This window comes from Lynx canadensis, chromosome A1, assembly GCF_007474595.2.
Source record: "Lynx canadensis isolate LIC74 chromosome A1, mLynCan4.pri.v2, whole genome shotgun sequence".
In the NCBI taxonomy this organism is placed as follows: Eukaryota; Metazoa; Chordata; class Mammalia; order Carnivora; family Felidae; genus Lynx; species Lynx canadensis.
The window spans coordinates 39,428,303-39,454,535 of record NC_044303.2 but is presented as its reverse complement, the minus strand read 5'-3'; the positions used below and the strand labels follow the sequence as shown (position 1 = coordinate 39,454,535).

The following is a 26,233-nucleotide window of genomic DNA, read 5'->3' as shown; positions in this document are numbered from 1 at the left end:
TTTTTTATAGTTCCCCCAGACATTTGTTGTATTTACTATACTGAGAAATTAATTACACAAAATGCACAGCATTTGTAAATTTTAACCCATTTAATTTCCGTGCTCACGGTAAGGCCTTAGATTTCAAACGATGAAATGGAAAACCATTATTATGTGTATTCAAAGTATACATTTATTTCCATGATTCATTAATGTCAGTGTCAACTGTAACGTTTAATATTTTGGAAACTAATGGCTGCAATTATTTGCTTTGCCTTGCAAAGTGACTTTGGAAATCCTCCCAACAAATTGAGTCTACTCCACCCTCACAGCACTGGCCTTGTAATATGCTTTGGTCAGCCAAGTGTGCAAAAGTGAGTGTGTTCGTTCGGAGCCTATTCCTTAAGTTACCTTGCGGATTTCTGCTCTTTGTTTTGGACTCCCTGAAGACTGCTTATAAATAAGCCCTAGTTAAGACTGCTGGAGCATAAAAAACCATGTGGGGCCGACTTGAGTCTACTGTTTCATCTCTGTCGTGTTCCCAGTTACATAAAAAAGCCCAGCCAAGATTAGCAAAACCAATCTGCAGCTGACCCTCTGGCTGACTTCAACAAAGGGAGCAAAACTGTCTCAGTACAGCCATGTCCCAGCTGACTTAAAGATTTGGGAGCAAAATAAATGCAGGTTATTTGAAGTCACAATGTGTTTGGTACAGTATGTTATGCAGCAGTGATTGATAACATTACCAGACAGACAGTAAGTGCCATTATCTAAAGCCAAATTTATTATTTATTTATTTACTTACTTACTTACTTATTTGCATACACTGGTGTTCCCATTAGCTAACATAGTGATTAGTATATGTATATGCATAAAATATTTTTAAATAAATGAACAGTTACAGGCACTTGGTAAACTAAATAAATAGCAATTTAAAACTGCTTCATAATATAAATGAAGCAATGAACAAAAGTGGTGGTCTTCATTATTAACCTTAGTTATTAATAAAAACCAGCAATTTCCTTATTTGCCCATTTTTCTTTTCTACACTACTATTTTTATATGCCTTGAATAGCACAGTACTTGGACTGCAGCAGGAACACTGTAAATGCTTGTTTATTTTAATAAGTGATTGTAAGATATTGAAGAGTTTGTGAGTCCTGGGTAATTTACTAATGGCAACTCACTTATATAAAATGTCTTGTTAAAGTAGGTCCATTTTCCCCCTTTCTAGAGATGACAAAGAAGAGAACACTTGGTTAACCCACAGGCAGTGATACTGTTATTCAAGCCCAGATCTGTCTGATAACGTGGCCCAATCACTTTTTATTCCATAGAACCATTCAAATTACTTGATACTCAATGTTTAACTTATTACTTGAAACTCAATGTTTAACTCAGAATTTTTTCTGAGATCTCTTGCAATTTCAATTTTCTAGTATATTTTTATTACTTTAGGGAGCTAGTGACAATGTAGTCATAAAGTATTAACACATGAAAATTATTATTTTACCATGATCATCTTCTATGTGTTTATCATTTGAAATTAGTTGCTATATATGTCACACATAACTTTGCATTAATCAAAATATTCAGCGATCTAGAATAACTCATTCCTCTGTGTTTGTTGATATGTGTGTATTCATGTGTGTATCAGTTTGGGGAAAGTATACCAGTTATTATGAATTACATTGTGAATATTTTAATTTTAAACATGCAGGTATTATAATTTAAGAATAGTAAAATAAATCACAAAATATTTCTGACTGGTTGAATTTTTGGACATCTTAAAATGGTCATTTGAAACCTATCTTTACAGCAGTTATTGAACTGATCAGAAACGAGTAAACAGAATTTAATAGGAAAACTTTTATTATTTGCTTCATGTATTCAATTTCTTTAAAAAGTTCAAGAGGGAAACCTGGGTGGCTCAGTCAGTTAAGTGTCAGACTTTGGTTCAGGTCGTGAACTCATGGTTTGTGAGTTCAAGCCCCATATCAGTCTCTGTACTGACAGTGCGAGCCTACTTGGGATTCTCTCTCACACCCTCTCTCTCTCTCAAAATAAATAAACTCTAAAAATAAATAAATAAAAATAAAATAAAAAATTCAAGCAAGAAAAATCATACTTACATAAAAGATAAAGCATAATTTTGTTTAAAATTACCCTAACAACTTCTAAAAAATATATCTCTTATCTATAATCATATGATTTCCGTTTTGAATGTTATAAATTCTGTAACTTACAGAAAAAATTGAAAATATTAAAAAAAGAAATCATTTATATCTGAAATAAAGCAGGTATATCTCTATCTTGGTATAATATTTATGTTTACCTAAAAAATAAAAAACAGGTCTATAAAAATAAAACTCTATTGACTTTCTTAATACATATGTGCCAGGGGCACCTGGGTGGCGCAGTCGGTTAAGCGTCCGATTTCAGCTCAGGTCACGATCTCGCGGTCCGTGAGTTCGAGCCCCGCGTCAGGCTCTGGACTGATGGCTCAGAGCCTGGAGCCTGTTTCTGATTCTGTGTCTCCCTCTCTCTCTGCCCCTCCCCCGTTCATGCTCTGTCTCTCTCTGTCCCAAAAATAAAATAAACGTTGAAAAAAAAATTTTTTTTAAAATACGTACGTGCCAAACTATGTAATTCTAATAAAAATTTGTTAAAAACATAAGAAGGCCTAATTTACTATATGTGAAGCATCATTTTAACAAAATTATTTGAGAGCTATATATATATTATAAATACACTAGATATATATGAGGTATAATGTATATGAGGTATAATTGTAGCTACTAATATGTAATAACTACATACATTTGAAACTATTGTATCTTAGTTATTTAATGAGACATATGTCAATTCTTTCCTCTGACAGTTACATTTTAGAGAATTTCATGTTTTTTATGCTTCATCATGGATTATAAAATAGGAAAGATTATAGAGAGTGATTTTATTTCTTTGCAAAGGACAGATAATTTTTAAAAAGATACTATTTTGTTTATTCCTCTAAATATAATATCATGCACATGTGAAAAAGATTAGCCTAGGGGAAAAAAATTAACCCTGAAAACAAAATGGAAGACAAGGATATGTGCAAATCTGTGATTAACTGTTAAGTGGAATTTGACTATTGATTTAATTGCAACACATTAACTGAGATAAATGTATTAATCATGAATTTACTCTGATGTCATGTACACTGGTCAGGATAGGCTAGCTATGTTATAACAAACAATAACAAATGAATAGAATGTATTTCTCAGTCCCAAACATTCTCAGTCTTCCAGGGGTTATTTTAGCATTTTATGCTGCCTTGGTCTTGGGAATACTTCCTTATAAATATTTCCTTACATGCTTTCATGGGCTGAATCTAGAAAATCAATGATGAGGAATCAGATGCTTCTACGCAGAAGTAAGAGCTATTATTTTGGTTCGTATTCATTGTCAGGAACAAGCTATAGCCTTATTTTAATGGAGAAGGCAAGTTCCATTCTTCCCTGGCCAAGAAGAGGAAGGGAACTAGAATAATGGATTAGCTGAAAAACATTCACTGTGCTATGTTTTAGCAATTATGGTTACATACTTAATTTTGTTGGAGATAGCATACTTACATAAGGATTACAATTTTTAAGTTAAATTTTTAGCTCTGGTGGTTGATTAAAATCATGCACAATATCATGTAAGTTATTCAAAGTAAACATCTCTTGAAAGCTTTGCAACTTCAAAACACAGAGCCTAAAGCTGCATTAAAAAATGTATAAGAAATTTTTTTCCTGCAGATTCCATGTTGATTTATGAAGGCATTAATTTGTCATTTAGTTCTTAAAATGGACTATTAATAATCCTTGACATTCAAAAGATAAATGTCTTTTTCTTTTTTACAATTAAAATCAACCTATGGCATTTTCAAAACTCAGATATATGTTATAGTTAGGAAAAGCGTTTTCCAGGATTTTCTTAGGAAAACATACTTGCAGTAACGTTAACTCAGTACTTTAAGAAAAGTCAATCAAAAGTGTAATCCAAATGACTTACTATTATTACAGCCCTGAAACTATTGCAAAATAGCCTGATTTAATTAAGTGATAAGGGGAGGATTTAGCATTGCTCCTGAAAAAATCTACAATTTTGAGATAAATACTTTATCATTACTCCATATTAATTGAAAATCATTTTTATTTGTGACATTATAAAACTATGCACTTGAGTCAAATGTAAAAAAATATATAATCAGGTGAACCGGTATTAATTTTCAGTGTGAGGCATGATTGTTTCATATTCATATTACAGAAGGTTGTCTATGGTATAAAAGCCAACTGATATTCATGAAGAATATATTAAAGCCAGCTGTCAAATTAACCTTTGCTTCTTTGTAATAGAGCAAAACATCACCAGTTGTGGGAGGAAAGCCTGCTCCTACTTATTCTAAGTTCCCTGAAAGCTCTTATTGACATTGACAATTATCTTTTTCTATTACATTTTGAACTTTTATGCATGAAATAGTTTCTAGTTTTGTGTGACTACAAAGTGTCTGTTTAAGAACAAGTAGTGGTGATTTAGCTGTTCAGAGCTGTTTTTTGATAAATACTGTTGATGCAAAATGAACGAACCTTTTAGAATTTCTAAAAAAAAAGAAGAAGAAGAAGAAAGAAAAGAAAAAGAAGAGAGTTTGAGGACAGCTGCCCAGGGTACACACTCTACACAAAGAAAAGAATGCTCTGGAGAAGGAACGTTTAATACAGGCTTATGTATGTTTTTCGTTTCATGAAGAGTTACAAATCATCATGATGAAGGACGGTTCAGAAAATTACAGACTTTATCTTGTGCTGTTAGTATGTGCAAAGTTGCAGGCTTTAGAGGTGTGGAAATGGAACTTCGGGAGATTTTTTTACTCCTGTCTTTAGTCTGAACTGTTTCTTTAAGTTATTTGCTAACGAAGCAGGTGCTCAGGGCAGAAATAGAGCCCAAACCCTGAAGTTTGGTGAAATCCTTTGGAAGCTGATAGAAGCATAGCTTCCTTGGGAGCCCAGGAGCAGGGCCCACAACATTAAAGGTTGAAAATTTCCTTTATCAATATAAACTCAAAATTTGATAGACTCTGTAGTACTCAAATGCCTTAAGACTAATTAACAAAATTGTATTCTACATGTTTTTCATTGGCTATACCAAATGGTACTTTTTTTTTTTTTAATTTTTTTTTTCAACGTTTATTTATTTTTGGGACAGAGAGAGACAGAGCATGAACGGGGGAGGGGCAGAGAGAGAGGGAGACACAGAATCGGAAACAGGCTCCAGGCTCTGAGCCATCAGCCCAGAGCCTGATGCGGGGCTTGAACTCACGGACCGCAAGATCGTGACCTGGCTGAAGTCGGACGCTTAACCGACTGCGCCACCCAGGCGCCCCCCAAATGGTACTTTTTTTAATGTTACAATAAAAGAAGAAAAATAAGAAAGGAAGAAAATAATGGTGGCAAGATGAAGGGAAAAAGTTACTGTGGAAATGGAATTTATGAGTTAGCAATGATGTCAACTCTTTTTTCTGTGTTCTATGGGTCAGAAAAATGATCTGTATTAATTAGACCTTAGAAATTAATTATATTGTTTATTATATTAATTCTAAAGTCCATTGAAATTTAAATTTTAATATGTACTTCACTATTAAGCATTTCAAAACATGGATTAGGATTAAAATTTTGCATGTAATTTCTTGGTATGGAATGATTACTAATTTTTTCTGTAGACCATGTAACACATTTTCCTCTTTTTTTTATGTGTATTCTACAAGTGAGCAATTTGGGATGTTTCAAAGTATCAACTCCTAAGCCACTGTATTGAATGTGGTGAAGTTAGTAGATGTTAGAATAAATGAAGAATCAGCTAAAGAAATGAATTATTAATATTATGAAAATTTCTGACAGGTGGTTAAGGCCCTAAGGTTATAAAGATCAATGTGCAGTATAGACATCCTTCAGATGTCAAAATCTTATTCATTCTGGAAACATAAAAATGGGAAAATGTGTATTAAGTGATAAAAAAATTATTTGTTCGCATGAAGTTTCTAGAATATATCTTTTACTTAGAGGAGTAAAATACACAAAACATAATCTATATTTTCACATAATTTATCATTTATATTTAATATTTTAAATATATATACTTTATGTTTTCCTCCATTTAAAAATATCTATTCTTATTTCAAAGCATTTTATGTTTTCAGGTTTAAAAAATTATAAAAAGCCCATACCTTCTTAAAATTCCTAAATCTGTGCTTTTACAACCCTAGAATGAATTCATTTCAATAGGATAATCTTAAATTGTTGACATATTTGTAGAAAAATTCCAAATTATAAACAGCATTAGAAACATTGCTATTGTCAATTTTTCAGTATGGTAGATATATTAGTAAAATTTGGGTTTTCACATAATTTACTAAAAAGCAATCTAATTTGCAAAACTATAAAACAAGAATTTAGAAGTTTTATTAACTGATTATCTTAAGCCTCTTCAATATCTTACATATTATCTTATTTAGCCCTTTCAATAAGTCCTTGTGTTATTATAATCCCCTCTTAACGCACCTAGCAACAACTATACAAGCCATTTAATATTGTCATTGTATTTGCTATTATCTCATTTAGTCCTCACAACATCCTGGTGTGAGGATTGATATCCATTACCCCGTCATTTGATTGATTGATTTCAGTTCGCATAATATCAAAGATGAGAGCAGAGAGGCACAAAGAGGTTATTTAACTCACCTAATGTCAGCTAATTAATGGCCATATACACTTGGGGCTGTGCTGGAAATGATATTCTTTTGCAAATAATATTCTTCTCTTCAACACTTAAATAGCCCCTACAGTTTTGTTTTGTTTTTTTAATGTTTATATATTTTTGAGAGAGAGAGAGAGCAGGGGAGGGGCAGAGAGAGCAGGAGACACAGAATCCGAAGCAAGCTCCAGGCTCCAAGCTGTCAGCATAGAGCCCCATGTGGGGCTCACACTCAAGGAACTAAGGAAATCATGACCTGAACCAAAGTCAGATGCTCAAGCAACTGAGCCACCCAGGCACCCCACCCCTACAGTTTTCAAAAGCATTTACCTCAATCTTTTTCTCTCTTGTATCCCTCTGTCTTTCCCTTCTCTCCATTCTGCTATGAGAATTTGTTTCTCCTGCAGGTAGCAGTTGAGTTTGATTTTAGCACTACCGGGTTTCCTTAATGACATCAAATACTTGCACATATTTAGAACAAAGGGTTAAAATTATGGAAAGAGCCTAAATGTCCATCAACTGATGAATGGATTAAAAAACTGTGGTTTATATACACAATGGAGTACTACATGGCAATGAGAAAGAATGAAATATGGCCCTTTGTAGCAACGTGGATGGAACTGGAGAGTGTTACGCTAAGTGAAATAAGCCATACAGAGAAAGACAGATACCATATGGTTTCACTCTTAGGTGGATCCTGAGAAACTTAACAGAAACCCATGGGGGAGGGGAAGGAAAAAAAAAAAAAAGAGGTTAGAGTGGAAGAGAGCCAAAGCATAAGAGACTGTTAAAAACTGAGAACAAACTGAGGGTTGATGGGGGGTGGGAGGGAGGGGAAGGTGGGTGATGGGTATTGAGGAGGGCACCTTTTGGGATGAGCACTGGGTGTTGTATGGAAACCAATTTGACAATAAACTTCATATATTGAAAAAAAAAGAACAAAGGGTTAATTAATACAAATCTTCTGAGCTCTGCTCACAGTCTTCGGATACAAATGTTTAAGAACAACCTTTGCTGTTTGTCATTATTATCCCCTTCTGAGTGAGGGAGAGACAATATAACTTAAGGTATTTTTTCATAGATATCAGTTTGGCTTTATAAACTGAATACCATGAGCAAAGAAATGAAAGAATGATTTATGAATCTATCCTTATCCGTGACATAGATATTTTAAAATATCATGCTATTTATTGTCTTTAGACTACTCATACAAAAACATATCTATCTTCTAAAATCGTCTTCATAAGTAATTATGAATATAAGTTAGGAACAAGAGCCTAACTATGTTGTCCTGGTTTCTGCTGAGAGGTTAGTCCTTAGAACGTAATGGTGGCATTCTAGTCAGGGCCGCTACACTTGGGCTTTTTCCACAGTGAGCAGTAATCAGTATTTCTGAGCAGCTGCTGTGATTTCAGACTCTCTGATAAAGGTTTCAGTATTTTCAGACTCTGTTCTGATCGAGTCAAGATATCAAGTTTTGTCAAACTGCTGAGATATTTAGAAACTCAGCAATCGGATTCACTAAATAATCCTTTACAATAGCGACAAGACTCCTAGGACACTTTCCTTTTTCAATAGGTTTAGGTGAATCATCTGATTGAGCTTGACCTCTTGTCTTCCTGTACCAGCTAAGACAGATTCCTAATTTAAAAATACCTGGGGAGTAAAATCGGTAGCATCTGGAAGGGAAGGCTTTGTAGCATCTGGAGTGATGAGAGCTTTTGATCCCATTTCCCTGTAGGTCTCTGACTTTGCAATTACATTTGAAGGACTTTTCTGTTGAATAATAGTTCCAGTCAAAGAGATATAATCACAGGCAAACACACGCACATGCACACATACACACACATGCACACACACAAATTCTAAATGGAGACTGCTTTTCCTTGTTATTTTTCTACAAAAAATAAATGTTATTCCTGCCTTACATAGTTATATTCAGCTTATTTATGGTGCTTTGGCTCTTATTAGGAAGTTCACAAATAATCTTTATCTAATATATTTTTGAATTTTGTAACACTTGCAAAGGATGGAACATACCATTATCTAATATATGCAGCTAAAATACTTTTTGTTAACACCACCAAGCATGGAAGGTGGCCATTCTTTTAATTCTCACAGTTGACTGCATTCATTTCACAATCAGAGAAACAGTTTCTGGAAATTATTGTCATATTTTCACTGAGAAGTAGCCAAGCACAATGATAAAACAGGGAAAGACAACGGGAACCGCACAGTGTGCCTCAGGGATGGCTTTACTGAGGAGGGGGCATATGAAACAAGACCTGATAAGGATGAAGTAGTCAACCATGCGTGTCTGGGAAACAAACCATTGAGACAAAGGGAAGAACGAAGACCAAAGACTTGAAGCAGGAGTGTGCCTGACAGGTTTGAGAAACATGGAGACTAGTGTTACTGAGCAGAATGAGCAAGAGGGATAGTAGGAGGCATAGAGAGAGGGGGAGAAACAAAGGCACTGATGTTCCAGGATTCTGCCAGGAGTCTGGCTTTTATGTGAGAAGATGTTAAGCAGAGGAGGGACATGATCTCACCTACTTTTGAACAGGATCACTCTGACTCTTATGTAAAAAATAGACCGAAGGGATGCAATGGTGAAAAACGAGAAGGATAGTTTAGGAGGCGATCACAGTGACTCAAGCCAAAGATGCTGGACACTTGGCCCAGAGTAGCAGTTGAGGCATTGATAGTACACGCTTGTTGATAGAATCCAGCATTAGCTGTGACTGGATATGATAACCAGCTGAATGTGGGGACACATTCAATAAAAACAGCCACACCAAAAAAGGATGATTCAAAGGTTTTTGGCCTGAAAAACTGGAACAATGAGGTTTCCCTTTATAGGAGATAATGCTGTGTTATTCTTAAAATACCTCATCTGTGATAATGGAAACAACACCAAGGAAACTGGTGCTCAAAATTATTTTCCTTCACAAGCCTGCAACGTTCTCTGCAACTTTAGCTGTACTTGAGAGTGAAGGATTTTCTCCAAAGGTCTTATCTTAAAATAGAGATGTTTCTTGTGTAAGGGATTAATGTAATAACAGGAAAACAGCACCCATTTAACAAATGGAATAAACTGTCAAATTAGTGAGCTGTTATCCATCCAGATTCTGAGGATTTAAACTATAGAAAAATGCACAGAGGATACAATAAAGGGTATAGAATTGATATCAGGAAAGCTTTATGCAGTATTAAAAGGTAGTAAATCCTGAAGCTAGGATGAAGGCATTGAAGGCAATTAGAACAGTGGATGAACTGTATAAGATGCATTTTGCCTATATAAGTAATTTACTTTAACTATCACGCTCTCAACCTTTGGTAATTAAAGACTGAAAGTAAAATGAACAACACAATGGAAGCTTATACTTCGTTTCCAAAGTGGATGCCATACTTTGCATGCCAGGTTATTCTTTCATAGGACATTGTTAGATATTTAAATGGTACAGAATAGTCAGAAAAGTGGTTTTATGGGTGGACACAACAGATTCAAAAACTTATCTTGTTACTATAAGAATTCTAAACAGCTAAGATTATTTTGTTAGTATTTCCATGTGATAAAATGGAAAATATAAAACAGTGTACTTTAGCAATATTTAGTGATAGAGTCAGTTGTACTTACACCTAATGTCAATACATTTATTCCTATTACACCTCTTTTTAAAAATCTCTTGAATTCTTCAAAACTGAATATAACTGACCATCACATTTGTTTTTGTTTGGTGGGGTTTTTTTTTTAAGTTTGTTTATTTATTTTGAAAAAGAGGGTGAGTGGGAGAGGGGCAGAGACAGAGGGAGAGAGAGAGAGAAAATCACAATGTGAGGCTCGAACTCACAAACCCTTGGATCATGACCTGAGCTGAGACCAAGAGTCGGACGCTTAAACGACTGAGCCACCCAGGTGCCTCTGACCATTGCATCTGAATCATTTTCTACACACGGCATTTATTGTGGTTCCCTTCAAGTGTATTACATTTTTGTAGGGAATGTTTTTTTATAAGAATACTTGGGTTACTATTGGATTCTGTACTTTAAAGTTTTATTTTATTTGTTATATTTATGATTTCACTACAGCTACTATCGATTTAACTATGCATAAGTATCTCCTCTAGCATTGAAGGAATTAGCCCTTTTGGGTGAATTTAACAATTAGTAGTAAATATTACACTTTTGTGTACATGGAAACTCAAGGCATAAATGTATTTTTTTCTAACAAAGAACCAAAGATTGGCTACCTTGGAAAAATATAAAAGCTAATTCTCTAGGTTGTCTTTTGCAGCTTTTCTTAAAGTATTCTTTCAAAGAAACATACTTGGGGTGAACTTTTCTACTCCAATTTATTTATTGTTTTGTCCAATTTATTTATTGTTTTGAAATTAAGTTCAATACATATTTTTGAATTGCTTATATACACAAGGCACAGTTTTAGGTATCATGTAACCTTTTGTTAAGGATGCTATTTAATCAAAGGTGTCCATGGTATGAGTAGCACAGATTAGGTGGTCATAAGGTCATATTTCTCTTGGATCCAAGGTCAGAAAATAACACTCATGGTATTCTCATCCAAATTCTCCGTGTTTCAAAGCCACAGACTGAATATAAGATTTTATATGAGAAGACTTCACCCCGTTACATACAGAGCCAGCCCTGTTCTCTGACACAGTAATGTTCCATAACAATGTTAAATAATTAAATAATCAGGTCACATCACCACCTTGTGATCTTGAACAAGTAACTGACCGTTTCTCAGCTTTCATTTATTCAGATATAAAAAAGAGAAATTAAAAGACATCCAGGCAATAGAACAGGTGATATATGAATGATATTAAAGGGTTGTATTCCCTAAGTCATTTTTCTAATTTCAGATGAAAACGTTAGAAAAAAATAATTATTTTAAATGTTTATTTATTTATTTTTGAGAAAGAGAGAGAGAGAGTGAGAGAGCACACAAGAGCAGGGGAGGAGCAGAGAGAGAGGGAGAGAAAATTCCAAGTAGGCTCCTCACTGTCAGCACAGAGCCCGACACAGGGCTTGAACTCACTAACCATGAGATCATGGCCTCAGCCGAAATCAAGAGTCAGACACTCAACTGACTGAGCCACTCAGACACCCCAGAAAAAAAGAATTTAAAAATAAGTTTTAGAGGGGTGCCTGGGTGGCGCAGTCGGTTAAGCGTCCGACTTCAGCCAGGTCATGATCTCGCGGTCCGTGAGTTCGAGCCCCGCGTCAGGCTCTGGGCTGATGGCTCAGACCTGGAGCCTGTTTCCGATTCTGTGTCTCCCTCTCTCTCTGCCCCTCCCCCGTTCATGCTCTGTCTCTCTCTGTCCCAAAAATAAATAAACGTTGAAAAAAAATTAAAAAAAAAATAAGTTTTAGATACACATTCACATCCAAGACTACCTAACATGAATTATATTCTTTGCCACTCTGGATTGACTACGTACTCATCTCCGAGGTTCCTTGGAGCATTACAAGACCTTTGGGCCAATACTGTGGAATATATTCAATAAAAATAAATAATGTTCTGTAACTGTAGGTCTGTGAGTTGCTTGGGGTACTTCTATAGTACCACCCTGTCAGCATTAATTAGTAACAGTGACTGGACTTTTGATTTGAGCCTGGTTTTGGTGAAGCCTGAGGGGTTTTGACAGATTAGGCTGGTCATGTAACTGGAATGTGCTTACATAACCAGCTTACAAAAGAGATCCCGGCCCCGTGCAGACTTTGGACTTCCTGGTACTGAAGGGCAAACACACATGCTGAAGGTGGTTCGTGATGTGCAAACCTGTTTGATGCCGCAGTGCTAAAGATGTCCAAGCCTGCCCCTGAGATCTCAGGCTACCTTTTCCAGTGCCAACCCTTCTCTTACTGCTCATGTCCTAAATCCTTTGCTTGAATAGGAAAGTTATTCAATGAGTATGAATATTTTTCAGTATCGTGGGTCATTTTAATCAATGCATACTTCATGCAAAAACTGAGGCAGGTAAATCAAGGTAGACGTAAAAATGGAATCCAAGTCAGAAGTGTAGTGGAAGCTAACATTTTTCGATGATCATAGGACATGGTCATAGGTTTTAAAAGCCTGTGACGAGGAATTTAAATGCCTCGTGTATGAGGATGAGGGGTCTAGGAAACAGGTGCCTTTTAGCTGAAAAGCTCTGGGGCTAAAATTTCTTATAATACCCACAGTCACAAAGCATTGCCTTTTCTAGGAAATTAGAGCTAATAGAATTTATTACGTTTTCCTGGAGAAGTGACAAGAAGGATTGAAGCATGGACCATTCTATGGATAGAAAAACAGTCATTTGCCAGACTGAAACTGTTGTCCTCCATCCATATTAACACCAGTTTCAGGCTAGCTTCTCTTTATAGTCTCAGGAGATGACTTACAAAATCCAGTTGCTGCATATGTCCTTGTCTATCTCCAAAAGAGAGAGAAAGATAATGTAAGGTGCTCTCCTAGAAAAGTGAAAAAAAACAACAACAAACCAACAAACCAAAAAACAGCAACAGCAAAAAACCTTATCCAGACACATCTAGGCTGTGAATTGGGTCACATCCCCACCCTCTAGAGCAATTACTGTGACTGCAGAATGAGAATGCATGGATTTGGGTTAGTTTCTTCCAAAGTACACAGGATGCATAGGTGGAGATTTACAGACCAAATGAGGATGATCAAAGTAGAGGGAAGGCAACTACATTTTCTATTTCACCAGGAAGGTTAACAACTAAGCCTTAGAATGGGTACAATGAGCAAAACTTTGCCAGAGGCCTCAGCAAATGTTTCTTAAAATTCTCCTTCATAAGGGAAGTACTTTTTACATTTTTGACGGAAAGGAATAAAGAATATATTTTACATTGCAGCCCGGTATGTATGTATGTATGTATGTATGATTATATATATATATATATATATATATATATATATAATCTGTGTATCTATTATTATCTAAATACTTATAATGAATCAAATAATCAGGAAAAAGACCCTTATTTAAATATATGAGCTTTATTTTCTCTTCTATTTTATTCATTTTTATAATTCTGGTTTTAACCAGTAAATTGATGTAATCATATACTAATGGATCTTCCCCCTGCAGTTTGAAAAAGTCTGCATTAGGATGTGGATATATAATATATATATCAAGGATTCCCCATCTTACAATTAGTTCCAAATTTTAATTTCTATAAGAGATAATGTAACTGGCCTAAAGTCAGTTATTATGGCTATGACTTTGGGGACCCACCCCAGGCTACACTGGCTATTCACAGAAGGAGGAAATATATGAGCCCAGCAGCTATTCCTAGAATTTTCTGTTACAATATCGTTTCCACAGGGAATAATTATTTAGTAGCCTGTAACACACTTCCATTGTATTCCAACATCCCCTCAACTGACCTTGAGCACTACAACTAGTTATGGTTTTTCTTTTTGACAGAGTATCCTTCTATTTCTTAAACATCCTGGACTAAATCGAATAGGAAAGTTTAGGGGAGCGGTTCTGAATTTACTTGTTCTGTGATTGTGTGTGTGTCTGTGTGTGTGTGTGTGTGTGTCTGCTTGTCTGTCTCTCACTGAGTTAGATAGGAATTAATCTTTTTGATCACCAAGTTCTACAGCAGGACTTGACATGTGTTATTCTATTTAATCCTCTCTTGGTAACTTGGTGAGGCTGGCATTATTATCTCTAATTTTACAGATCAGCACACAAGGCACAGAGAGTTTAAGGGGGACACCACAGATCACACACCTGGTTAGTGATGAAGCTATGACAGGAATCCAGTTCCAAAAGTTGTATTATTTTACTGTGCTTCTTGGAGCAGTGGGGGGGTGGGTGGGGGTGGGCGAGAGTGTTACTCAAATTCATGTACTAGTTCAGTGACTTTATTCAGGGAGGAATTAATGGGATTTCTGTCTTAATCCAGTATACAAAATCTGGCAAATGCACTGAAAAAGACACTGGAAATCATCCAGTGTGTTTGAAGTACAGAAATGCCATGCCTTGTTTTAATTAGAGCAAAAGGCAATATTGTTACTGGGGTTTTTTGTTATTATTTTATTTTATTTTATTTTTTGGTTTGAAACCAAAGGTCTTCTGTACCTAGTTTTATTCTGTGAAGAGTGTAACATAGAAACAAAGTAAGGGGAAAACACATAGAAGAACATTGTTGTCTTGTTGTTTATAATCATACACTTTTAAATATTAGTGCAGAAAAACAGAGGACATAGCCTTTGGGTAAAACATAGTCAATAAGAATTAGACCTCCTTCCTGTGTAATTATGCAGGTAGTAAAAGTAACCAGTTCACACAAATCTCGCTCTCCATGTTTTGCTCCTATATGTGCTGAAGACTGTTTCTATGACTAGTCAGTCAAAGCTTTTAATTAAAAAAAATCATTATTTCAGTTCAAGAGGAAGATATGTCAGTGGGACTGACGACCTCCCTATTTTTCAACAGAATGATGAACCTCTAAGGTTGATTCAAGCTCTGGCACTCTTATTAAAAAGCCCTTGACAAAGGTACCAAGTTTTGAAGTAATCCTATCCTTGAGGAGTGATTTAAGAATCTTGGTTTAGAGTTATTGGCTTGCTATTTTTAGAACTCCCCTTCTCATGTATCTTTATTGATTCAAAGTGTCATTAAATTTCTGGAGCTGTAAAGAAATTGTCTTCTCACAACTCAAGGATTTTCTACTGTGGACAAAATCTTGGATGGTTCAGTTTTTCATTTTATGGAACTGAGGGAAATTGCTCAAGTGAAGTTTAAAGTGCTGAGTTAAGAAATAGCCTTGAATTTTTACTAAGTAGACACAATATTTATAGTTGACAGTATTTTTGGAGCTTCCAGGAAAATATTTGTTTTCAAATCCACTTAACTAAGAGTTAGTTATTAAGAGGGGTAGGGAATACTTTTGTTTGTGCACGCTAGCTTAACTCAAAGTAAAACATAAATATTTCAGTAAGAAATAAACTGAAATAAAAATATCAGAACAATGTAATCTAGAAAAAAGCACTGCTCCAGTATAAATTTTATCTTTTAAGCACATGATTCTGGATGAGGTTGAATTTCTATAACAGTTGGTTTAGCATGGACTTCATTTAGGAAAGTGTACCCTTACCACACTGGAGCAAACTGGTGCCCTCTGGTGCATACAGGGTGGTTATCGACCTCGTACGTGCCATGGGAAACAATGGTTAGAGTGGAAATGCAGATTGCACAAGGGAAACATTATATAATGAAGGAACACAGAGAACTCTAACATAAATGTAAAAGCTGGCATGACATTATTATTACCAGCAGTGAAAAGAGAAGAAAGGTGCTGGAGACAGTAAGGTTGGTGACAGCAGATGGGTGAGAAAAAAGAGAAGAGTAAATTTGTGAGCAGGATAGATAGTAACATGAGTGTGTCCTCTTAAGTTTTTTTGTGCTCAACCAATGGCTTATTCTAGGAAGAATGAAAAGTAGAGAAGGGAGGGTATGTGCTAAAGTAATGCAAGTAAGATGTAAAAAAACCCCACTTTATTGCTTAGTTCAATAAATATCCATTTCTAATTCACATAAAGATGGACGTGTAAACCTATTCCTGAATTCAAGTGTCACACTGAATGTCCTGCCTTAAGATTTCAAATCCTGAATTATATTTTAAAGGAAGCTGGCACCTCTTAGAGGAATGGGTAAATGGCAAGAGTATTACAAAGCAGTTAGATTTATGAGTAGAAAAAAAAAAAGAAAACTAGGAAGCAAACTGAGTAGTTGTGAACATTTACATATATTTACTCTGAGGAAAATACACCACTTTTTAGCACAGCATGGATGAGAATTAAGTGCCCCTGTCCTGGAAAGATGTATCTGTTCATGACATCCTGCCTCCAGTCTGGTGGTGGAGGAATAATACATTCTGGCCCTCAAACAATACTGTTCCTTCGAATCTCAGGGCCCTGTCGAACCATAACAGTTCTGCCACTACAGAAGGGAGATGGTTCTTAAAGAATGACCACAGTGTACAGGAATTTAATTAATAGGTAACTACAAGTGCAACTTCTGGTCCAGCTGCAGCTTCTTTACTGGAGAAATCGAGGCAACTTCTGACATTTAGTGCTAGTGGTTTAGCAAACGATTTTCCTCTACTCCAACAGAAAGCCCGACGCCTTATGTCTACATCAATCAGGCTCCCATAAAATAACAGGAGATTGCAGTGGAAAGAACTTCAAGGCTCGGGTACTTTTTAAGAAGTCTTCAGGGAAACTCAAAGGCAACAGGGCAAACAGAAAACAAAGGCAGCAGAGGAAATCTTAGCCGCTGACATCCACAGTAGCACAGACTGTAAACGGTCTAACTCCCAGCCAAATAAATAAAAAAACTCACATTAAAGGCCTATTTCCTTTTACCCAGTACATTATGTTCAGCTTTCTACAAAAAATTACAAGGAAGTTAAAAGGCATGAAACAGTCTGAAGAGACAAAGGAAGCATCAGAACCAGACACAGATATGGCATAGACTTTGGGACAATTAGACAGGGAATTTAAAATAACGTGATTAGTAATGTGCTGAGGACTCTAAGAGAAAAAGATGACAATGTGCAAGAATAAATGGGTAATGTAAGGAGAGAAATGACTCTCAAAAGAATCAAAAGAAAGTCTAGGAATCAAAAACTCGGTAATAGTGTAAGATAAGTCAATAAAAACTTCCCAAACTGAAAAGCAAAGAAAAAACTGAAAAAAACATGAAACAATATATGGGAACTCTGGGACAATTACAAAAGCTGTACCATAATGGAAATGCTGGAAGAAGAATAGAGAAGAAAAGAAGAGGGAATATTTGAGGTTATAAGGGCTGAGAATTTTCTGCAATTAATGAGAAACACAAAACCATAGATACACAAAAGCCATAAAAACACCAAGAAGAATAAATACAAAAAAAACAGCATGTAGACATATCATATTCAAACTGCAGAAAAATGAAGGCAAAGAGAAACATTTGAAAGCAAGCAGAGGAAAAAACCTGTAGTTCTATTAGTTCTCCCTTTCCTGGCTTGAGTAGTGATTACTTTGTAGTATTCACTCTTATACTCATCAAGAAGCACATTTCATGAATTTTTCTATATACATGTTATTCTTGCATATGAAATTTTATCAAAATAAATTCCAGGTGTGTTTTACTACAGAATCACATGCTCATAGCACTATTTTTGCTTTTAATATTATAACTCTGCAGTCCACGTGAATATAATTACAATGTTATAATTATTTGGAAAATAATGTATACTAACCTCACAATTACCACTTCGATTCATGGATTTAGAAAATTCCTTAGAATTGGGGCATCTGGGTGGCTCGGTAGGTTAAGCTCCAACTCTTGATTTCTGTTCAGGTCACGATCTCACAGTTTGTGGGATCGAGCTCCACGTTGTGCTATTCACTGCCAGCTTGGAGCCTGCTTGGGATTCTCTTTCCCTCCTCTGCTCTCTCTCACACACACATACACCCACACATACACACACACTCTCAATCAATCAATCAATCAATAGAAAAAGAAAATTCCTTAGAATATATTAAACCGCAATCTGATCCATTATCACTTGTCCTTTTTCTATAATTCCTGACGAGGGTCTATTCCATCCTCACTATTATGTTCCCCCTACCACTCTTTTGTACCAGGAATGGTGTTATTTACCAAGAATACAAATGTGATTGATTTGCAGTCTATTCTACAATGGCATGTGGGAGAAAAACAACAAAAATTTTAATAACATTATTTTGAAATATAAATAAAACACTTGTAACTCACATAATATCACATAACATCACATCTGATAAATATGTCACAGAAGATATGGCTGAATAATTTTAATGAGGGTTGGGATATAGGACAATAGGAAGGGTATCAAAATGATGAAATTCATTTTTAGCTTGTAGAGTAATATACAATCTTGAAAACTGCAGAGTCAAAGGAAATATAGTGGGAAAAGCCCCCCAAAAAAGTGGGGTTTCTATAAACATAGTTATTTATTGCCAAGATGTATTTTATATGGGAAAATCATGTAATATAAAACCAAAATATAACTTGGGGCCAGTGGAGAAGTGTAAATGTCAAGGTAAATAGTTTTATGATGAAGCAGCTCTAATTATTAGAATATTTTTATAAACCTGGAAAATTCTTTTTATTATTTCTTGCCTAATTTCCCAGGTTATTACTGCTAGTATAATTTTCGAAAGATTATGGTATTAGACAGCTTGTCTTCATCATGACCTTAGTGAGAGCATTCAGTCTTTCATCATTAAGGGTTATGCTACCTGTGGGTGTTTTAGAGGTTCTTTACCAGATTGAGGATGTTTCATTTACCTAGTTATGTGGAGTCGTTTTATCATCATAGGGGGTTCGTAGGCTTTGTTAAATGATTATATTCCGTGTCTTTTGAGATAAGCATGTGGTTTTTGTCCTTTATTATATTATTATGATGTATTACATTCAGTGATAGTCATATGTTAATCTACCTTTACAATTGGTCATGGCATATAAATTTTTATATGTTGCTGCATTCTGTTTGTTAGTGTTTTGTTGAGGAACTTTGTGTCTATATTCATAAAGGAACAGATAGAATACAGTAGCCTCTGACATTGAATTTAATTCAAAATTATCATTCTGTGATGCCATGTCCATCTACTGCCTTCTGATTTACTTTGTTCCTGAGGCACTTTATGTAGATGATAGATAAATAGATGATAGACGATAGGTAAGTAGATGATAGATAGATAGATGGATAGATGGATAAATTCTTATAAATGTTTCAAAAACTAATTTTAAAAATTCAATGTATTGAGAGTTCATGTGAAAATTCGATTTTAGTCATTAGAATTTGTTAATTTTTGTATTTTGTATTTGATATTTACAAGTAAGACACTCTAATTACGAAGTTTACCTCAACTGTGATTAATCAAGTTTTCAAATATATAAAATTGTAAATTCATATAATACATTTAAAAAACAACATCATCTTTGATATGACTCACATAGGAAAATTTTAATTATCAACTAGGTAATACTGCAAATAAGAATTATGTCAGTAATATGCTGAGCTCTTATTCTTGCTAAACAGGGATATAAACATTTAAATTTGACTGTTGTTTTGAGAATGCCACTCATGCAGAAGTCAGAAGAGTTTTAAAAATAGTTTTAATACATTTTACCTAACTTATTTTCAGAAAATATAATCGGTTGTGCAGAATGATTTATGTTTCAATAGTCAAAAAGATTGATCACAAATATACATTTGTATCTATCTTGCTGCAAAATAGTAACTCAGTGAGAAATGCTCTACAATTTCCAGGAGGCTTTTTTTCTCTTTGAAAAAAATTGTATCAAATTAGTATGATGTTTTGCATCAATATTGTAAATCAACAATTTCAACAACACAAATCAAATATGATGATATATCGTTACTTTGATTGGAGTTCATTTTTCATAGACACCCCTAGTATATCAATGACTTCATTCTTCCTCTTATTTCCCACCTGTTTCCTAATATTCATTCAAATAGCAATCTAATTTTGCTGCATAAATGCACATTTCTGTAATTCTTATCTTTTTTCTAGACAGCTACTTCCAATTTAGTTATGGCTTGTGATTTATTATGATGTCTTAGAGTAGAGTAAGCATTGGAATTAGAAAACAGACAGGTTTTTGTGGCTATAACTGACTATTTGTATAAACCTGAGTGTGTTATCCAACCATCAAATCTCAGTTTGCTCATCCATAAAATGGGAATACTCATTGTTTTCATATGATCATGTCATGAGACAAAATGTGAGAATAGATTTAAAAATCTAGCATAGAATGAATTTCATGACAGATATTCTCTAAATGGCTATGACTTTTCTTGTGACAGGTAGTATAGTTGATTATAAAATACATAGTTTAGATTCAGCAATAACAATTCAAATCCAAGCTCCTATGTATATTTGGTAAGTATTTTTTCAATCCCCTAGATTATTCATCTGTAATATTGTGCTAGGATATAAGTGTAATATAAGTGCTAGGATGAAAAGTAGAATAATAAATTGGAAAATTTTACCAGAATGCCTGAAAAATAGTAAATTTTAATGTTCTTTACTTTCCTGATCCCCCATTTTGCTTTCAGAATAATCTCTTTTTAAAATATATATACAGGTGTGACCAAGTCACTCTTAATAAACTCCTACTAATATAATAAATAACCAGTAATAAATATAATAAATAACCAATAACTTCGTGCTAGCACCTCCATACTTCACTTGTCATTGCTCCCTATGTAGTAGTTTTTTATTCAGCATTCTTTTTACATGCCTTTCTCTCTACCTGAATGGTTTGTATGTTAATCTACCTGGAGAACATCTATTTCTCTAAGATTTTTTTCCAATATCACTTACTCCACATGGTCTTATTTGTCCATTTCTGATAGATATATTAATCTTTCCTCTGGAGTGTCGAGTAATTCCTTGTATGTCTCTTTGTAGCAACTTACACTGCATTTGTGATTTATGTCACCATTTTTAATTCTTCTGCTAAATTAATGCCAAAGCCATTATAAGACTTTTGATTTGTTTGCCTTTACACTACAAGGTCATATCAGAGTGTCTCACAGATGGTAGGTTCTCATTTGTTGCGCTGAATTAAATAGTGGTTAGGCTATATAGCTGACATCTAGCCACTTAGCATTTTTTCATTCATTCATTCATTCATTCATTCAAACAATCTGTTATTCATCAAATATTTATGGAACTCCCACTATATGCCTATTCTAGACTTACTAAATCAAGTAAGTCTAGAGAAATCGAGTAAGATTTATTCCTTAAGGTCAATAGTACAAGGAAACGGGCATGTAACCCTGTGTGACTAAAATTTAATATTGGTGGAAGGAAAGTCTGGAAAGCAATCAAAGTTGAAACATGGTATTAGAAAAATACTAGCAAGTGAGGAAACGAAAATTGGGAGTTTATCCTATTCTTTCCAGGAAAATGTTTTTAAAAGGCTAATAAAAAAAAGTGAAGTGAGTTATTCAGGCAGGATTTTTATGGCTTATTTAAAATGAACAAGGCTTGAACAGACTTATAAGGTGTTTTTTTTTTTTCTTGTAACACGTCATAGAAAGGAAGAGACTTACAAACGTAGGAGAAAGTGGTGTTTGAGTGAGGCAGCATCTGGAAGGAAACAGGGCATAAGTGCTTGGAGATAGCCCAAAGAGACCGTTCTTTCTGCAGTGTTGACATGATGGGACGTGAAAGTGCCAGAATGGATAATGCGGATGGAGTCATGACTCTGGAGTGGTAAATGGAGGGACTTGATGCCTTCTAGTATAGTCTTCCATAGTAAGGGGAAGTAAATGACCTTAGTTTGCATGTCTTCATTCTCTTCTCCCTCTCTTCAGGAACAATCCAAGGAGAAGTTCATACCCTGTCACTTGCACCCTTACAGATTCTCTGAAAAAGGCTCTAGCACAGGTTATCTATGGCCAAAATACTAGCCCCTGCATTATGGATGGCACCTGTTAGCATTATGCAGGATGTAAACATCATCTGCACAACTGTATGTGACAGACGGCTGGTCCAAAAAGTTTTTAGTGCAGCTTCCAGTCATGTGTATTACATACTCTCTCCTCTTTCACTTAGTGTTTTTAATTTTAAAGTTCCTTGTGTCATAGTCAGCAATACTAGCCTGTTCCTTCTTTTTTCATCTCATTAACTGCGCTTGAGTTTAGGTTATTTTTTAAAAAGCCATAATTACTGGGGCGCCTGGGTGGCTCAGTCGGTTGAGCGTCCGACTTCGGGTCAGGTCACGATCTCACGGTTCGTGAGTTCGAGCCCCGCGTCAGGCTCTGGGCTGATGGCCCAGAGCCTGGAGCCTGCTTCCGATTCTGTGTCTCCCTCTCTCTCTGCCCCTCCCCCATTCATGCTCTGTCTCTCTCTGTCTCAAAAATAAATAAACATTAAAAAAAAATTAAAAAAAGCCATAATTACTTACATAATATCTTAAAATAAAAATTTTAAAAAAATTGCTCAAATGTCATCTCCTTAGATAGGCAGGCCTTCAATAAACACACTATAGAAAATTGTTCTCTGCATCTCCTTTCCACACACACACACCACCCTCACTCTCTTACTCTGTTATTATCTGATATTACTAGTTTATTTTATATCTACTTTATTAAGATGTAAGCTCCATGAGGGTTACTATTTGCTTTTGTCTTTGATGTACCTGGCATATAGTAGATATGCAATAAATACTTGTTGGGTAGATGACCACTGAGTTAACCAAAAAATCCTCTGGATTATCCAATTAAAAATGGGCAGAGGACATGAAGAGTTTTCCAAACAAGACATACAGATGGCCAACAGACATATGAAAAGATGTTCAACATCACTAATTATAAGGAAAATGTAAATCAAAACCATAATGAGATACCACCTTACACTTGTCAGAATGACAAAAATCAAAAAGACAAGAAACAACAAGTGTTGGTGAGGATGTGGAGAAAGAGGAAGACTCGTGCAATGTTGGTGGGAATGCAAACTGGTGGAGCCATTGTGAAAAACAGTATGGAGTTTCCTCAAAGATTAAAAATAGAAATCTTGTATGATCCAATAATTCCACTGCTGGGTATTTACATAAAGAAAACAAAAGCACTAATTCGGAAAGATATATGCACCCCTATGCTTACTGCAGCATTATTTACAATAGCCAAGATATGCAAACCACCTTGAGTGTCCATGGATAGATGCGTGGATAAAGAAGATGTGGTATATAGTTATACTATGGAATATTAGTCACAAAAAAGAAGATCTTGCCATTTGCCACAGCATGGATGGATCTCTAGAGTATTTGCAATAAATGAAATAAGTCAGACAGTGAAAGACAAAGATTCTATGATCTCATTTATATGTGGAAACTAAAAAGCAAAACAAATTAATAAACAAAAATTAGAAACAGACTCATAAATACTGAGATTAAACTGGTGGTTGCCAAAGGGGGAAGGGAAGGTGAGGGAATGAGCGAAATAGGTGAAGGGGTTAAGAAGTACAAACTTCTAGCTTGTAAAATACTCACGGGGATAAAAAACACAACATAAGGAATATAGTCAGTAATATTATAATAATGTTTTATGGTGACCAATGGTAACTACATTTATTATGGTGAGCATAGTGTAAGATACAGAATTGTGTAATCACCATGTTGTACACCTGAAACTAATATCACATATGTCAACTATGCTTTAAAAAAACTCAATGTTTTGAAGAAAAAATATTTCATGAGTCTGGATGATCAACAACTTTGTTCAGATTTTTAAGGCATTTTATGCACCTTAAAAGCTGTTTGTGGCTCACAGTACTCATTTCTCTCCCCTCATTATGCTGGCCAGTAATCTTAAAAACAACTTGATGTGATCAAGGAGAAAAAATAAGACATAGTTGCATATACACTTACTGGCAAAAGGGACACTTTCACCTGGATTTTTCAATCATATTAATGAAATTTTATATGACCAGAAACCACACAATTTTTAAACCTTTTATTTCCAACTGCAAAGACAATATAACAATTTTTACTCCAAGCCAGATACGCTTCTGTGAGCCTGATCTAGATGTCACTTTGGCAATAAAGACATTATTATTATTATTATTATTATTATAGATAATAATATATTTCCTATTTATGTAGGGTGAATATTATTGTAAGAATATTTCTAGTAAAAAAATCATAATTACATTTTAAATATCCAAAACACTGGCATTAATGTGTTTTCAGAATAAAAAAGATCACATCTGAGCAATGAAATATAGGTTGATATATTTTGAATTATTTAAACATAATTAGATAGCAATTCATTATAATATGTGAGAGTAATTTACTTTCAAAATAAAAAATAATTTAAAAATGAACAGGGTAATAAAAACATTATTAAACCATTGATAAAGCAAATTTAATATAATTCGTAAGAAATGTTAAGGATGTAAAGAAGAAATGTTCAAGCTTATTGTAGCTTTTAAATTAAACATCCAATTTCAGAGTAAAGAAACATACCTTACTGACACATTTTGATTGACGCTATAGATACAAATAACTTTTTGGAAAATATGTTGGTAACATAGCCTTAAAACCTTAAATCATTTATACCATTTAGACTGAATGTTTGTGTCCTCTCAAAATTCAGGCATTGAAGCCTAATCCCCAAAGTGATGGTATTAGGAGGTGATTAGATAAGGGTGGAGCCCTCATAATTGTGATTAGTGCCTTATAAAAGAGACTGCATACAGCTCTCTAATCCTTCTGCTATGTGAGATCAGCACTACAAGACTGGAAGACAGCTGTCTATAAACCAGGCATGGAGCCTTCACTGGACTTTGAATGTGTCAATGCCTTGATCTTGGACTTCCCAGACTCCAGAACTGTGAGAAATAAATATCTGTTGCTTATAAGCCACCCACTATATGGTATTTTGCTATAGCAGTCTGAAATGGACTAAGAGAACCATTTTGGCCAATAATTCAAATCTAATAACAATTTATACAATGTCATAGGGAAAATAATGTAATTTAAATAAAGAAGATATTTCAAACTATATTATCTGTAATTATAAATATGTAGGAAGATTTCCAAATATCCAACAATAGAGAACTAACTCAGAGGATCAGAGTATACCTACTTTAGCTTGAGATTGCATACATTAAAATTGAAATTAATAGACTACATGGAAACATGGAAAATGTATATACAAATTACTATGAAGCAAAAAAGTACATAAAATTTTATATCCTATGATAACAACTCCATGAGAAGGGAAAAGTTGGGAAGAATAATCATTCATCCTGCTACAGTAATTCTGTTAGTATAGTGCTTTTATGAGTGGTTTTGTTTGTATGTTTGATTACTTCCATATTTTATATCATATAATGATATTTTTATGCTGAAAAAATTATTATTTTTTGACATTTAAAAAGCCCTAAGAAAATTAAGATTAGGAAGTATTTCTTTTTTATTTAAATATTTATTCCTAGTGTTCTATCATTTGAATTATTCCATAAATCATCTTTTAAAAACATATAATGGAATAATTCTTCCCTTTTCTGTCTGGAACTTTATCACATCACAACTCTGGATTAATGATTTTCTTTTAAAATAACTTTATTGGTTTATGCATTTGATCAATCTATCCTTGGCACTATAAATGCACTAGAAAGGAACCCAGGGAGCATTCTTAAGTTGATATATAGCACTCAGGCTCAACAATTTGCAAACCCAGCAAGTTAAACTACCAAAGAAAAATTAATAAATGTAGGAGTTATTTTCTGTTTTTCATATTACCCTTGCCAGTTTGAAATAGAATTGCCACAGAAATAAATTTTGCTTACTTTTACCTGAGTAATTCAAAGAATGATGGACAGAAAGAAGATATTTTTGTTAATCATATATCTTAATTTTTCAAA

At 34.5% G+C, this 26,233-nt stretch overlaps 1 long non-coding RNA gene across 1 annotated transcript; it reads right to left on the bottom strand.

Annotated features, from left to right (window-relative positions):
* Window positions 1-435: 435 nt before the first annotated feature.
* Window positions 436-23,944, bottom strand: LOC115508282. The gene is made up of 3 exons (XR_003966974.1): window positions 23,869-23,944; window positions 4,689-4,703; window positions 436-446 (listed from the first exon to the last, which is right to left on the bottom strand). It is a non-coding gene; the product is annotated as an uncharacterized LOC115508282 (long non-coding RNA).
* Between the last annotated feature and the right edge of the window lie 2,289 nt (window positions 23,945-26,233).